The sequence below is a fragment of the Puma concolor genome, chromosome B1, assembly GCF_028749965.1.
Source record: "Puma concolor isolate L17-30 chromosome B1, mPumCon1.1.hap2, whole genome shotgun sequence".
In the NCBI taxonomy this organism is placed as follows: Eukaryota; Metazoa; Chordata; class Mammalia; order Carnivora; family Felidae; genus Puma; species Puma concolor.
The window spans coordinates 86,749,632-86,766,710 of record NC_141670.1 but is presented as its reverse complement, the minus strand read 5'-3'; the positions used below and the strand labels follow the sequence as shown (position 1 = coordinate 86,766,710).

Genomic DNA, 17,079 nt, shown 5'->3' with positions numbered 1-17,079 from the left:
CATATTAAGTGAAGGTAAATGAGACATGTCACCTAACAGACATTAAATGACCCACATATACAGTGATACCTCCATTAATGAGGCAAATGCATTCCAACAGCACACTTTAGTGTCAGAAATTTCATTATTTGATGAAGCAATAACACAGAAGACATAAGGACCCATCCAAAGAAGACAGAGAAGAAGTGGATATGGTGTCAAATTATTAAATATTAACCAAAATAATACCAAGTGGGCTGCCAGAAAAGAAGATTCTGGAAGTTCTAAGCCAGAGAGAGGATTAAGGGAGAGTGGGAGTCCTAGGGCTCACCTGTGATCTGGCAGAAAGGTGGGGAAAGGTTTGCAGGAGAAGGCTGTGGAGTGGCATGAACTCAGCATGCTTGGGTCACCTCCGCAGCCCCAGAATGGGCCTCGAGGAGCTGGAGCAGACCCCATCTGGACATATCCCTGCAAAGACACAGAGTACCTGAAGAAAAGGGACGGCACCTCTGATCCCCCAAAGGCCCCCAGACCCACCAAGGGTAAGCTCAGGGTTGGAGTCACACCTCCATGATTTCATTGTGTCCCACGTTACTGCCCCATCCATTTGCAAAGCCTTTTATAAGGAGTTGTCATTCATCATTCCATTACAATTCAAAGACCAAGTACCTTTACCTTGAATGTTGACTAAAAATGTCGCTTATCAATGAGTAAGACCATCAGTATTCGAAAATGCCACTGATCACACCCTTTTCTTTCTTCCCAAAGGCAAGGAGGTGGAGGGGCAGGTCAACACAAAGTAATTTCAGGGACGGAGGAGGCAGCAGCCGAGGGGTTATGAGACTCAGAAACGAGAGGCTGGGGAACCCCTACATTTTTGCTGATTTCTTATTTATACCATAAACCATGCAGGACAAACACACTCTATTCACTGAGGTATTTTTGTCCCGTGCAGCTGTGTGGCTTAGCAGGAGCTTTGCTGTCGAGCCATATGACTCATGCCAACACTGCTGCATATGATTTATGAAGACTTAGAGAAAAAGAAAACAGCCAGCTTCATTATGAAGGAGCGTCGTTTCCAGAGTATTTGTTCACTGAGGATCAGGGTACCATTTAGTCCTCTCTTGCTTGCACTCTGAGTGAAATAGTGAGTCTGCCTCAGCCAGCGGTGGGCTGGAGGATGCCCTCCTGCTTCCCTGCTCCCCACGTGCCCTGCTTCCAGCTTACATGAGGACACTTCTGGTGTAAGAAGAGAGCTGGTGGCTGTAGCCAGAGGCTCCGTGACCTTCAGCTGCCATGGGAGGTTTACTGACTCCGAAACTGGCCAAACATCTCATCACAGGTTGCTTGGGCCTGGGTCTGCTTCCCTCAAAGACGGGGTCTGCAGCCCAGGGCACGGGGAGAAAAGCTGAAAAGGGACCCGGTTTTGCTGGTTCTCAGGCTGGCCACTCTTATCAGACTGTCTCCCTGCCTCACTGATTAGAAGACTGTCTCCAGTTGATTTTCCGAAATGCTCCAATGAGAACATTAAACACAACCCATCTCCCCAGTCCCACCCCACACTTCCCACTGGGGTCAAAAAGAAAAGTGCTAGGGTCTCTTACTCTGAAAGGTTTCTGACTCCTACCTTGGAAACGTTCCAAGCTGGATCTGACGGGTCTTGTCTTTTCTTACTTTCTTTCCCTGTTTTAGCTTTCACTTTCAAACAAGTCCCGGCCTACATTTATTCCCTGAAAAATAGGAAAATCAGGCCAGTTGGTAGTGCAGGTTTGTGGCTGTAATACATAACAGCTGCTTAGTAATAAGGCAGCTTGGACTAAGAAAGCAACTTTGGTAATATCCTGTTTATCTCCTTCCAAGAATGCTCTGTTACCCACCGATACCCACACCACAATGGGGCAGAATAAAAGTTCATAAGAATTTGTGAATAATAACATGGTCATAGAGCTTGCACTCTGGATGCTCTCGTTGTAAATTAAATTGTGAGAGGCTCAGGATAAAGTATGTATTCATGTTGCCTAACTTGTTAATAAGATATATAGTTGATCTTATTCCCATGAAAGATGAGAATAAAGCAGATTTGGAAATTGTGTAAAAAGGAAAATGAAAGTGATAAATTTTAAATATTAAAAGTATATACCATATGCCAACAAGGGTTTTATTTTAAATAAGATCATAAAAAATAAATAAATAAAAGTTTTGGTACAATGCTTTATTTTCCAGCGAGAGTGTTACATTTAAAGATGGTTTTTTTTTTTTAATGTTTATTTATATATGAGAGAGAGCAGAGAGAGATGGAGACAGAATCCAAAGCAGGCTCCAAGCTGTCAGCACAGAGCCTGACATGGGCCCGAACTCACGAACCGTGAGATCATGGCCTGAGCCAAAGTCGGACACTTAACCAACTGAGCCACCCAGGCGCCCTGCTGAAGTGTTAAATTAAATATCCTATCCTTGGTTTCCTTTGGTTGTAGTTAGTTTGTGTACAGTGCTTTCAGTGCAGCTTCTGGTTTATTTATTTAATTTTTGTGTGGTCCAATCCCTGCCCCCCCTAACCCACACACAAAGGACCTGAACAATTGTTACAGGTAGTGGTTGTACTCTCTCCCCCTGCAAGCTTTGAAGGTGCTTCCCCCTGCATCAAAGTACTTCATGGCTCTGTGTATCTCTGCCCAACTTCAAAGCCTCACTGTAGGAATCTGTAGTGCCTTATACCATGCAGTTCTAAAGGAGCTATTACTCTCCATTTATTGTGCAAATTTTTATGGAGATGCCCTGCTATCTTTCTTGACTCACCACTTGGTCTCAGAATAGCTCCCCCAGCTATGATTAAGAACTGTCTAGAAAAATTATCTGAAGGAATAGATTAGGGTCAGACTGCTGGAAACTAATCCTGCTAACTCTTGTGCTTTTAGTGTCTCTGATGCCACACCCTGTTCAACTAACTATAAGGTTCTACCAGCACAGTAGCTGGGGAACTTTCCCTTAGGAGCCTAGAGGAAGCGGGTTAGTTTTGATTTAAGTTGCGGCTAAAGAAAAAAAAAAATGTTTCGCCTTTTATAGAACTTATTGGTAGAAGATTCTGAAAGGAACAGGAGTCCTGAGATACAAGAGCAAATAGATGCTATTGAGCAGAAAGATAGGCTGTCTAATAGAAGCTTCTGCAACGATGGAAACGTTCTGTAATTCTGTGCTATCCGATACGGTAGCCCCCAGCTACATGTGGCTGCTGAGCACTTGAAATATTCCTAGGATGACTGAAGAGCCCAATCTTCAATTTTATTTAATTTTAATTAATTTTAAGTGTTAGAAATGGTAAGTGTCTATTGTATCGAACAGCATAGTTCTAGGAATGAACGCTGTGTGTTTGCGTGTGGGTAGAAAATGTAGGACTTCAGCCAGAGGTAAGAGAAGGATAAGGAAGAAAAAATAGTGCCTATTTGCAACCTACCGGGGAAAATCCTTTTGACCTGTCACCACAATAGCTCCACCCAGGCAATAAGGAGATCCTAGCAATCAGACCTAAAAAGAATAGTGTCATCATTTCTTTTCATTAATCATTAGAGAACAAGGCTGCCGTGCCCACATACAGGCTGGCACTTCCCTGCATTCACGCCTACTGATTGATAGCATTTCAAGTCATCTTGTGGTAGGCAATGGACAAGGGGGAAAAGTAATGAAATTGCCTCGTCATTTACCAGCCCAAGCCAATAATGTGTCACTGTGCATGGCTGTCACTTTTATACATCAAGGGTGCCCAATATCAGGTAGGACACTGGCCCTTTCAAAGCGACATAAATCAGGAGTTTGTACAGGCGGAGAGGGGTCATCAGGAGGCCACAGGAATCTCAGGCCTGTCCACTTGTCTGATTTGGGGCCTTGACATTGTTCCCTGAGCTGGCAAAAACTTGGGATTCTGAATACTTTGCTGGGAACTCCAAGCCACATGGGTGCTGCTGGTGACCTCCTCACAGAAGTGAGGAAGGGAACAGCAGGAGATTACGCGGACGGGACTGGCCATGGACAGAGAAGATCCTGCAGGGGTGACTCCTGGAGCTTCCAGACACAACAGCAGCAAAGACAGTCCCCCGACCCCCATTTCCCACCCCCTTCCTCTACGTTTATTTTCCTGCTCTGTTCTAATTAGAAAACACCCAGGAAACCTTGGAAAGTATAAAAAACTAGACATTAATAAGTTTTTCGCCAAATGGCGGGGGTGGGGGAGGGTGACTTGTTAATGAACCCACCATTCACTTCAGAGAAGTTGTCTTTTTTGCTTTCCCTCCTGAAGCAGCATCTGCGCACAGCATTTAGCAAGGTACTGAAATGTTTAACTGCTGCTGCTGTAGGACTTTCTAGTCAGGAGAGATCTGCCATTTTCATCATGGATTCTTTTGTTTTTCCCCGTGGCCAGCTGCTGCGAAGATGCAGTCAATTTAGATTAAACAGGCTGAGGAGCGCTATTCAATATGTCAGCCGGGCACACTTCTCTAAATCCAGCGTTCAGCAGGTACAGTTTAGAAAAAAAAAAAGTCAGGGGGGCTGTTGACAGAGGGGCGCAGACTGCTTTTACGCCTGGGAACGGGAGCAGGGGTCCCTGGAGGGCAGCCCCCGGTTCCTCCACATTAGGCATTGGGAGCAGCTCGGCCCTTTCTTTCTGCCTGTCTTCACCCTTGTCCTGCTCCTCCCCTTCCCCTGCTGCCACTGGCTTCTATCTCCATTGTTCCCTTAAGCCCAGCAGCCAGCGAGCAGCCAGGCCCAGCACACGCTCCGCAGCCAGCCAGCAACTTCCTCCTAAGCTGCAGTGCATAATTACAACCAGCTGCTCCGGGCTGTGGGCCGGCCGGCTCTGCAGACAAGCATCCCCATACCCCCAGTTCCAGGGAGGCGACAGCCTGCTCTTGGCAGCAGCAAATTCTCTGAAGGAAGTGCCCACACCCTTGGAAGGAGAGGGAGCAGCCCTTCCCTCTCTCCTGGCTCCCAGAGGCCAGCGCCCCATCGGGTCTCCCCTCTTCTTCTCCACTTGGTCGGACAGAGAGAGTTGTTTTTATTGTTCGCCTGAAGGTGCCTGCTCTGTCACCTGCAGCAGCCCTTGCCCTGCTGGTCTATTGTCTGTGCTGGTGCCATTGCAAGCAGGAGGGTGCGTTCTGGGCCCAACTCAGGGGGCAGTGGTGCGAGGAACCCAGGCTCCCCGTGGGCACCTCGGCTTGTGAAGGGGTACAGATACAGGGGTAGGAAACGTGCGCTGCCCTCGGCTGGCATGAGGCAAAAAAGACTACTGATGTTGCTTTAAAAAAATACCACTGAAAATCCAAACAAGGCTAACGTAACCTCTGTAAGGAGAGCAGCATGTGGGCAAGATTGCTGAGGATTTGCCCATGCCCCGCCTCGGAGCTGTGGGTTCATTTTGGGGCCTCAGTGATCTTTCAGGCTTGGCTACAAGTATGACTCTGATCCAAAATTAGGCTTTGAATGTGTAACACAAGGCTCCCTGCCCCACCCACCGCCTCTCTCTGCCCTGTGCTGTTTCTTCAGAGCCTGGCGCTGGGCCAGATCTGGCCCTTCCAGCTCCTGGGGGAAGGGCTGGCGGCAGTGTTCTGTGTGCAGCCAGGACTTTAGGGTGGGTGAAGGTGCATGGCACGAGGCAGGAAAAGAAGGGAAGACTGCTATTCTAGGGAAGGGCACCGAACCCTCAAATCACCCACCCCATCTAGTCAAGCCGGGGAAGACCATGCAGGTGGGAGGGCAGCGCGCCGCCTCGTCTGCCCGCATCGCTCCTGCCTACCTGTGCCTTCCAGCTCTGGCTCTTAATAGGCCTTCAGCAGCAAGAGAGCCAAGCCAGGCCGGGCCAGCTGCTCTGTCATGCCCAACAGCAGCCTCAGAGGTAGGGAGCAGCTGGGAGTCTGCTGTCGAAAAGGAGCTGCTCATTTTACAGGGCAATTTCCCAGGGACGCCGGTCCTGGCAGTACGAGATCAAGTGGGGCAGAGAGGAGCATCTTTGAGAGGGGTCATTCTGTCTGAGCGTCAGCAGCCAGACTGTGGCCAGCAGCAGCAGGCTAGCTGTCTGTCATGTTGGGGTTCCCCTTTGCAGATTTCTTTGTTTCAGTGTTCAAAAATCTCAGTAGAGGGGTACCTGGGTGGCTCAGTCGGTTAAGCCTGACCGACTTCATCTCAGGTGGTGATCTCGTGGTTCACGAGTTTAAGCCCCGTGTCGGGCTCTGTGCTGACAGCTCAGAGCCTGGAGCCCTGCTTCAGATTCTGTGTCTCCCTCTCTCTCTGCCCCTCCCCCACCTCTCAAAAATAAATAAACATTAAAAAGATTTTTTTAAAAATCTCAGTAGAACTCTTTTTTAAGAGGATAGCTCCTCGCAAGGAATTGTAATAGCAACCTGTGTCAGCAAAGGGCATGCAGGGAACAGGGGTCATCAGTGAATGTGTGTAAACAATGGAGTTTGTGCCTCATCAACTGTAGCTTTTCTGGGTTTCTACATCAGTCTCTGATGATCTTTGCAATTTAATTCCCATAGGAAAAAAGAATGCCAGTTTCAAGTGCTCTTTTGGTGTTCAATCCATGCTTTCCCTTCTGATTCTTAAGCCTGGATACACTTTAGAAGCACATACAAAGCAAACGCATGTCCGTAATAGCATCACGACGCAGCTATTTCAGCCTGAATATTACTTGTGCAGCTTGACTGGCTCTTCCACTTAAAGCAGTTTGGAGGTCCCAGTGACTCAGTGATGTAATTTTTGGCAGGTTTTTCTCCGGCCTTGCGACGAGAAACAAGCTTAACAAGCAAACAGACGTGTCTGGCTTCTCACATTGCCGCAACCCTTATTTGAGAGCACCAGGAATGAGAGGATTCCTTCAGAGGGTCCCACTCTCCAGAGGAGGAGTGTGCAGATGGCAGCAGCAGCCTTGTTATATCAGCAAGGAGGAAAAAAGACGTAGAAAAACAGAGACTGAGAAAAGTTCAATCTCGGGGCGCCTGGGTGGCTCAGTCGGTGAAGCGTCCGACTTAGGCTTGGGTCATGGTCCCACGGTTCATGAGTTTGAGCCTCGCTGATACTTCCCTCTCTCTCTGCCCCTCTCCTGCTCACACTCTGTCTCTATATCTCGAAATAAATAAAACTTACGAAAAGAAACATTTTTTAAAAGGAAAAAAGTTCGGTCTTCAGTATTCTCAAAAATGAAGTTGAGAGGCACAAGCACCAGATTTTGAGACAAGAGACTTGGTTATTTTCACAGCTCTGACTGACTCTAATTACCTGTGTGGACTTTGACATCCATTCATTTCTCCTGGTTTAAGTTTTCTCATCTATAGAATAGGGGTGATGATACCAACTCCCTGTAATTCCACCACAGATGTGTGTGTGTGTGTGTGTGTGTGTGTGTGTGTGTTGTGTGTGGTGACAGCAAGACAGCAAGCACACTAACTATATTAAAAGTAGGATAGGGGGGCCTGGATGTCTCAGTCTGTTAAGTGTCTGACCTAGGCTCAGGTTGTGATCTCACAGTTTGTGGGTTCGAGCCCCATGTAGGGCTCTGTGCTGACAGCTCAGAGCCTGGAGGCTGCTTTGGATTCTGTGTCTCCCTCTCTCTCTGCCCCGCCCCCACTCAGACTCTCTCTCTCTCTCTCTCTCTCTCTCTGTCTCAAAAATAAATATTGAAAGAAAATTTTAAAGTAGTATAAAAATGCATTCTATGATTGAAAAGTAACCTAGCAGAAATAACAGCCATGTGTGTTCCTTGTACATGCTTATACTTATCTATTATTTAAGTGAACATTTAGGTCTAGCCACTCAAGTGGGTTTCACGGAACACCATTCACTGATAAATGAAGAAACGCAAGTACTTTTTCAGGTATAAGATCATCTTTCTATTTAAAAAAGATCTTTTCTGTAATGTTTAGACCATCCGACGAGGTTTTATTTTACTGCACAAAGGGAAGCCTGAGTCTTTCAGGCTCCTTCTAGCATCTCCCAGTGCTTTACAAAGATGTTCATGACAGTCGGAGAGCAAGCTATCATGTATCACTCTTTCCACCAACAGATGGAGAAACTGAAGCATAAAGAGGTGAAACGAGGTCACCGAGGGAGCAGGTGATGGACTGGCTTCTGGTCTCTTGATCCAAACCCTGCTCCACTTTGTCTCTCTCATAAACAGCCATCAATAACTTCATCTCCAGACCGAACACGGTGAACTAGGGCGCACAGTGTGCAAAGCATTTGTGTGCAATTGGGATCTCCACTATCCGGGGCAGAACACAGAGCCCTGAACAGAAATGGAGGAGCAAGAAACAATTGTTACCATTGGAGGCAGAAACTCCACCAAAGCCAGTCTCACGGTGACAAGGCAGAAACAAGGAAGTCGTGAGCGGGAAGGTCCATATCACCCGTCAACCGCTAACATATCAAGATCATACAAACCTAATGGCAGGACTCGTAAACATGAACTTCATTCAAAAACCTAGTTTCGACACTATCCGTATACTTAGAGATTTCCCTTCCTTAATATCAGAACTGTGCAGAGAAATGGGCAGATGACAAAATATGAAGCTTTCACGTTAATGTTCATAAGCTGTGCTAACGCATATCCTCATGTATCAGCCAACCAGATGCTCAGGTTGACTGAACATTTCTATTTAAGATCTAAGGTTGTAACCCATTTTCTTTTTACACTTTGCCTTCTCAGACACGCATTTTATTTTTTCAGGTTTTCAGCCTGGCTCTACCACCCACCACTCACTGCTTTGTGACGAAGAGCTTTAGGCTAACGCTCTGAGTCTGTTTCCGCCATTGTAAATGAAGCGGACATGCCAATCTCAGATTTTTTTGTGAAGACGAATTGACTTCACGTTTATAAAAAATATTGAACACAACTCCTGGTACATAGAGGGTGCTTAGTAATTGCTATTTCCTTGTTTCTCACCTTTGAATAGATTCCTTATAAAGTGTTCTAATTGTTGGAAGTACCTTCCTATATACTGCACATAATTCAATAAGGTGGTTAAGGAGCGTGTAATGATCCCTTCCAAATATATGAAAAAACTCTATCTCTCAGAGATTAAGTGACTTCCTCAGAGGTGCACGGCAAATCGGTGCAGAACTAAAAGGCTGGCATCTAGTCCTGTGATCCCTTAGCCCTGTGATCTTTCCAGAACCTTGTCTCTTGCAGCCATTGCTTCCATCTGAATGGAAGCAGCTGGTCTCCAGTCCACCCCAAACCAGTTCCGGGTCCCTGGTGCCTCTTCCTGGCCTTCCCTGTATGGTAGCCCCAGCTCCAATCCCATCACACTCCTAAGGAACTTCCCTCTACCTCCACCTGGGGCTGGATGTTCAGGGACTAATAATCTACATGGCATATGGGTTGAAACGAATTGGGAAGGAATGTTCTTTTAAATGAAAGGGTTGGATTAGACACCACCATACGCATTATGTTGTTAATATCTACAGCATGATAAAATCATCCCAAATGTCACCAATCCCTGGGGGACTTATTAATAATTAAGCATTTTTAGTTCACTTAGGAATGCAGATTCCATTTAACAAGAGAATGTACACTAAATATGTCCATTATATTGCAGCTTGCAACAGAATATGTTAGAGATCGCAGCTGGGTTTCTCCAGGACAGAAGACAAAGTTAATGCAGGTATCAGTCTTTCCTAAAGGCAGCATAAGAGCCAAAAGTAGCATCCTGGATTGGTTTATAGGGTTTGTGTTTATTAGAAGTGTTTATTAGAATGACTAATAATGGAAGAGAGCTGACTTGGCAAGGGTTGGGGGAGAGCCAGAAGAAGCCCAAAGGAAATGGGATGATCTTGTAGAATATAAGGCAAAGCAGAGACCCAGGGCCTGCAGTGGATTGAATCGTCTGCCCCCTCGCCGATTGTTAAGGTTTTTAAGGACTGGAATAGGCAAAGAAGGGTCCTTCTATATGTTCCACTTAATGGGAAGGCCATTTACTTTTTTGTGTAGCTTACTCCCAAAAGATACATGGCCCTGATTCTACACACACGCGCGCGCGCACACACACACACGCACACACACCATTTTTCTTTCAAAAGCAGTTTTCTTTCTTTATTTTGTTTTGTTTTTAAAGGTATCTGATTCTCTTTTCTTCTCTTCTCTATTTCCTGGGCACAGTCAGAACACTGAATATCTTGAAAGTAAAAAAGGGAAGATCACACACAGGTTGCCAATCTTCTTTGTGTCTTTCAGAGATTAACTGTTTTTTTTCCCCTAGGCCCACCAAAGAAGGTCTCTTTTGAAGATGATCAAGGGGGAGGGAGAGAGAGAGAGAGAGAGAGAGAGATTGAGAGAGAGAGAGAGGTAAAATCTTGGGAAATTGGTTGATCTAGCCTTTAGTCCTGGGGCTCTCCTAACTGGCTTTGCAATGTGTGATCTTTTGGGCATGTTATTTAATCTTTTTCTCTAGGCCCCTTCCCCCCCCCCCATAGAAATTTTCACAATCCAGAAAACCTTATAGCCTTAATGTACCAGAAATCTAGGCTTGAAACAAGGAGAAGTCTTCTTCTCAATGGTGCCTAAAGAATTTTGCAACCTTTTAGCAGAAAATGCCTATGGATAAATTTTTCCATTTCCTTGTTCCCTCTGTACTGAACTACATGCAAATTGTATTGCTTCTTTACTCCTTCACTTAAAACACCTGCCAACCTAATAAAAGAGCCATAAATGTAAGGGCCCCAACAAAGGAGAAGGATCCTCTCCTGACCAGGGAGGTCAGTGGGACAGGCTGTCACCAGGAAGTAGAAAACACAGGGAAGATTGTTGTCATGTCCATTGTAACCAACCTGGGTTACAGCAAAGCTGAGAGGCAGTAGGACTTATTATGGAGAGTGGACTTGGCATGCTTTACAGCCTCTTCACTTTCATCCTGAGGTTATTAAGGTTCAAGGTGCATGTAGAACTGATTCCCCGGGACTTCTGGTCTGTGTGTGTGTGTGTGTGTGTGTGTGTGTGTGTGTGTGTGTGTGTATAGGAATCACTCCCTAAGTGTTCTCTAAAACTACCACTTCCTGTTGTTGGATACAGGGTCCAGGCAAGTGGACTGTTGAGTAGAGATTCCCACCCTAGTCTCAGGAAAGAATGGACATAGACAGAGAGGAATGTGAGAAGGAATGGGAGAGAGAACAGGGAGGGCCCCGGGAGTTGTTTATCACAGAGCAAGCAGCCTTGGGAGAAGCAGAGGAGGAGGGGCTGAGTTTCAAAACAAGTTGTGGACTTAGAGACTATAAAAATGGTGGAGAAAAGATGACTTAAAGTCAAATAGACTAATATACTCAGTTACCCTGGATGGTTTTCTTTCACCACTAGTTTTCATATTCTGAAAGTCACGGTTTTCTCCTGCTAATAACCAGCTTGTCCCAAATGCCAACAGTGTGCCTTCTACTTCACCATTTATAGAAGCAGATGGTAAGGTTTCTCACTTTGCTTCACACACACACACACACACACACACACACACACACACACACACACACTATCACGGCCGCCCTGACAGTCTGAGGAATTACTTTGCTCTGTTTCTTTAAAAAATCTAGAAAGCTCTTTGGATATTGTCAAGGCTAATCAATCAGAATTATGCTTATAACCAAGGGGATCTCATGACCTATGGTTCATAAGTTGCTTCAGATAAGGACTGTAGGGTCATATTCAATAGGGCATGGCCCTGCTCTTCGGGAGATTAAAAAAATATATGTGTACATGTGTGTTTGTGTGTGTGTGTGTGTGTGTGTGTGTGTGTGTGTAGCGGGGGTTGTTACCTGGTTTAGCTGCTGTTAATTTCTCATACTTTCAGCTCCTGGCAGAGAAAAGCATGCTTAAAATTACTAGGGCTCTAAGGGTTTCCCAAGTTTATAGGGAACCTAACCAATTAATTGCACAGATGATTGAATTATGGCCCCAAAAAGTTAGCTAGGTTTCTCTACGGGTCACCCAGAAGGTTAGCCACAGATCCAGAGAAGAAACATGAGCCTCTAGGCTCCTTGTCCTGTTCTCTTTCCACATAGAGTGGATTCTAGGAGATCTGTTTTACAGAATTTCCTTTCCACTCTGTAGTCATATTATGGGTTTCTTATGCAAAGTCTTTACCAGTCCAGTGCTCCCCAGTGCTCTCCCCTCCAGCCGTGGCTGTTGCAAGGCCACACATCTGCATAGGGGTGAGCCAGGAGCACTCTGCTCCACAGAACACATGTTCTTTTACATTAAGCCCCTTTTCTTTGTCCCGAGGTTAATTCCTCTTTTCCTTGCCTCAATTTCTTTTTTATTGTCATCCACTCACGTGTACTAGTTTGTATACCAACACTTACATACGTTACCTTTAAATTAGAGAGACACAAAATAGAGCTAAATGCAACCCATAGTACCTAAACAATAATCGAAGATTGTGTAACATTTCTTATGTTCTCCCTTCGTGATCATGTGATGGCTGGAAAACTGTGAAGTCATATCAGTATCAAATCTCTCCTGGAGATGAGGCTAGTGACTTGCCCAAGAACAGTAGGCAGAGCTGGGAATGAAATGGTCCCCACAGAGTCACTGATTTTTCTTCTTTCTATTATGTCACGATACCAACCTGCCAAAATCGCCTTTTACGTCCTCTCTTCACTCTTGTCCCACCCCTGATGAAGATACTAATGGGCAACAAGTGGACATGACAGAAGCACAGACAGGATATGGAGAGGGCAGGATGAGGCCTGAACAACTTAGCCTGAACTGTTCAACACATTAGCCACAAGCCGTATGTGGATATTTTAATGAAAATTAAATGAAATCAAAAAGTTCATTCTTCAGTTGCACTAGCCAGCTTTCAAATGCCGAATAGCCACAAGTGGCTAGTGGCTACCTTATTGGGCAACTTACGGAGCATTTCTCTCATCACAGAAACTATCGGACAGCTTTGCCAGACCCCAGGCCATTAGGACTAATAATAATAACTACCATTTATTGAGCCCCAATAGTATACCAGACACAATTGTTGGTGTTTTATGCCTATTATTTTATTAATCTTCATAAAATTGATGAAGTATTATTATTTGCACCTGACAGAGGAAAGAACTGGTATTAAGAATTCTTAATACTTTGCCCTTCATGTTGAGTAGTAAATGGCAGAAATATGACCATGGACCAGTTATGGCAAACTGTAATATCAACTCTAGTTTCCTGTGAGGAGCCTTAAAGACTGATGATATAGCTAACATTTATTGAGCATGTGCCAGGCATTGTTCTCATAGGTGACATACATAAAAGGCAGGGACCAACCTGTGGTTTACCATTCCAATCCTTGTTCACGAAGTCAACTGCTCTTTCTAGATGAGCTCTCTCTCTTGGAGCCAGCTGTCAGATGCCTCTGCTCAGAAGGATCAGCTCCATTTCACCTTGCTATTGGCCAGCAAGGTCTGTTGCTTTCTCTGCCAAGCTGTCACCACTAGAAGTCATCACAAAAGTCATGCTTGAGCAGATCTTGAAGGGAGTCCTTTGGCCTACTCCTTGGAATTGTCCCACTTCAGCTCACTACAGAGCAACTTTAAGAGCATGCTGTTGACATTCCTTTTTTGACATTTGGTTGGCCCAGTAGAGATCCCATCAGTCCCGGTGAGCTGGCTGCATTCCGGGCATGTTAGTGAATCTGTCTTATCCTTTAACATGAAGCAGGCGGGTCTGGTAGATGACCCTCATGAGCTGGCTCAAGAAGTTGGCTGTGATATTTGTGGCACTGATCTGTAGATTTTTTAGTCTGGTCTAGACTAGTCCGTGCCATATGGATACCATACTCCACCTGTCACCCTCATTATGATAGACTGAATTTTTTTGGCTTTATTTTTCTATTGCTTTGATACTTTTAGAGCATTACCGCTATCTGAGAAGCAAAATTCAATGGAGGTTTTCTCTTTTATTTCAGTGGTGAAATTCTTTTGACTACCAATAAAATTTCATTGGATGGGCTAGCATTTAATCTTGGTCAAAGTTTTGACTTTCACACCCTGAGCAGTATTATGACTCTGCAATATGGTCCAAAATCCTCTGAAGACTGTTACAAGTAGGGTAGCTTGGCAGTCACCATACGGTTCATAAATGGCTTTCAGAGAGAGTGGCTGGTGAGTTGTCAAGCCGGCAATACCTCCCTAAGACCTGAAACTTAGGTTTCTTGATGTACTCTGGAACAATAGTCAACCCAATCTCAAATTATTAGTGATGTAGACTGGCTGTAGGGAGTATCTTCAAATACGTGGCAGAATCTTTATGGATTCTCCATTGACTTTCTGTAGTCACGTTAATAGCAGGCCACATGTAAGTCAAAACTCACATTATCAAAGACTTTTATAAAATTGGTGGAGTTGGTCTACTTCCTCTACATGAGGTACCACAAACACCACAGGAAAGTCACTCCCACCTCACCACTATAGCCCAAACACACAGCTGTCTCTCAAGGGTACAACTGACCTTCTTGTGCAATTATTGCTTTGCTAGGATACACACATGAATTTTGCTACAATAGAAAAGTGTGGGAAGTTCGCAAGGGTGGTCTTATTTTCATACTTTTTTTTTTTCTTGTAAAAAAGATGATGAACTTGAAATCCTGCCATGTGTCCTTGGCACTCCACATAATAAAGAAAGGTAAATACAGCTATCTAAGTAGTTCTTACATTTCAACTTGAAAATTTCCTCAGGTGCGGGCCCGTGACTATAATTCATGATTCTAGTTCCAGCTTCCTAGTTGGAACAAATTCATATTTTTAACCTAAACTGGCATGGATACTCCAAGAGGTAGTACATTCCCTCTCGTGGAGAGACTCAAGTACAAGGTGATTGGCTATTTAGAGGGAGTATTGCGAAGGGGATTTAAAAACTGGTTGGGTGGCCAGACTAAATTACCCAATCAAAACCTGACAGGCTATGATTTAGCACGTTCTCTAGTCAGCAAATCTCTATATCCATAATGTTCTACTCTTTAAACACATCACACTTTTTTCTCCTCAGGGTCTTTGTCCACACTGTATTTTTTCCTGGAATATCAACACATGGCCAGCGGAAGTGTGCTGAACAATGTCTTATTTGAATGCTGATTTAAATGTTTTCTTCTTTAAAAAATCATTACTTATCCCTCTGTCCATGTAGGCATGCCATGTTATTCTCCATCTCTAAGTCCATTTAAATTCCGTGCCCCCCCCCCCGAAAGTACACAGCTGTGGGTATATCTACAATTGTGGGTTGATTGCCAGTAGACTATAAGGAGGGATCCATGTCTGTTTTATTCATTAATATATATCTGTGCTTAGTATACAACAGGAATTTAAACAATCGTTGAATGTCTAACTGAATGAACAAATACTAAAATCAGATTAAAATTATTTACAGAATCTAAGCTGCAGGATTTTCAAGCTGGCAGACATGTTTAGAGACACTCTACTCCATTGTTTATTAGTGAAATATAAATACCCTCAGTTTCTTCTTTTCCTTACCCTATAAGATTGGTTGAGCTATGTCAATTTCTAAGCACTATACAGCTATTTCTTATTAGGTTCCACACTGGGACTTGTGTGCTGTACCAGCAGAAATCCCAGCAAAAGAAAAAAAAAAAGTGTGGTGTTTTGTTTTGTTTGTTTGTTAAACAATATCCAGGGATTGGATAATACTGATAGTCTATCAGTTCCTTTCCGGTTCATTTGGAACAAGCTATCATCCTTCAGACTCCACATATCTCCAGCACGTCTGACCGGAGTGGGTGGATTCTTGAAGACCAGAGGAAGGGTCCTGTGGGTGGACGATGATCTTACTGGTCTGACTCATGGTCACCATGGTGACCTCTCCAGGTGGGGGCTGGTCACATTGAATATGATAGGACCAAAGTAGAAGGCACCAATGACCAGATGCATCAGGAACAAAGAAGGAGGAAAGTGGGGTCCTGAAAATAGAAATCACATCAAAAAATAGATGATGAGTTGATAATGCCTTAAGGCCTTTGTTCAGGAACACTCTGGCACTATAAAGGGAAAAATGACAGCACCATATTCCTCTGTGAAGCATGAGTTGGTTTTTCTTCAAGAGTTCTTCCCAAAGAAGGCCTTGTGGGTTGTGGCTAACTCCGTTTTCCATTTTTATCTAGATTTGTTCTTTAACGCAAATGTTATTCTTTTTCCAAGGATTGCTGTATCATCACATTAACGATAAGATAAACAAACTTGACAAAAATTCACTGGAAACAATAAGTGTGGTAATTGCATATTCTTGTCCTAGGTATTCCTTTTTTGTTCTCAATTAAAAGCAGCCCCAGCAGTTGTGCATGCTGTATCATTTGTTCACCTTAAATAAATACTTTTGAATCTAAAAATATAGCAGAAATAAAACTTTCTGAAAAAAATAAAAAAACTGAAACTTAGAATCACATCAAAACTAAGAAATGGATTTTCAGGGGATCAGGATGGTTTTCAAGAGGCTGAGGTTTCCTGACAAGCCAACTCCCGTAAGGACCATAGATCTAGAGAGTCTAAGGGTTTGTACAAAACAGCCTCAGACCTCTGAATGGTATAGATGCCCGTCAGATATTTGCGATTTGCTTAGACTTAACAAAATGATGAGTTAACTATACTTATTGGCAGATATTTCATGAAAGAACAGGAGTTCATGTAGCACTTGGGTCAGCTCAAGACTTACCTAGCAAATCATTTTAATTCACTCTGCTTAAATTAAACATGTGATTCCTAACAGTGACTCACAGTGAAAAAAGCCTGAGAGCCCTATTGGACGGAGTTGGTGTGCAAGAATGAGTCTGCCACTTTTAGGGGCATGACCTCAGCCACATGTTTCTGTCTACAGGTAACTGAGAGAAATGACCAGGGAGACTTTAGGAAGAAGCAAAGTGAGCTGAACACTGTAACTTTCACAGCTGATCCACGAAGCAGCCCAGTTTTACACCCCTCAGGACACGGTAACCTGTCTCTTCCCACCTGACCTACAGGCTATTCAGCAGCAGGCTTCTAACATGAAGAACGACAGATCTGACACAGCTTCCTTTTCTGTGCTCACATTTCCCCCACGCCACACTGCAACCAGCACATCAGAACAGATACACTCATAAT

The 17,079-nt window shown here is 44.3% G+C and overlaps 1 long non-coding RNA gene across 1 annotated transcript in view; it reads right to left on the bottom strand.

Moving 5' to 3' along the window:
- Positions 1 to 316: 316 nt before the first annotated feature.
- The window catches only part of LOC147581743 (uncharacterized), a 132,879-nt gene continuing 116,116 nt past the window's right edge, over positions 317 to 17,079 (bottom strand). The window contains exons 3-4 of the long non-coding RNA XR_015250211.1: positions 1,607 to 1,709; positions 317 to 447 (exon numbers count right to left, since the gene is read on the bottom strand). This is a non-coding gene — a long non-coding RNA (uncharacterized LOC147581743). The remainder of the gene's footprint in view (positions 448 to 1,606; positions 1,710 to 17,079) is intronic.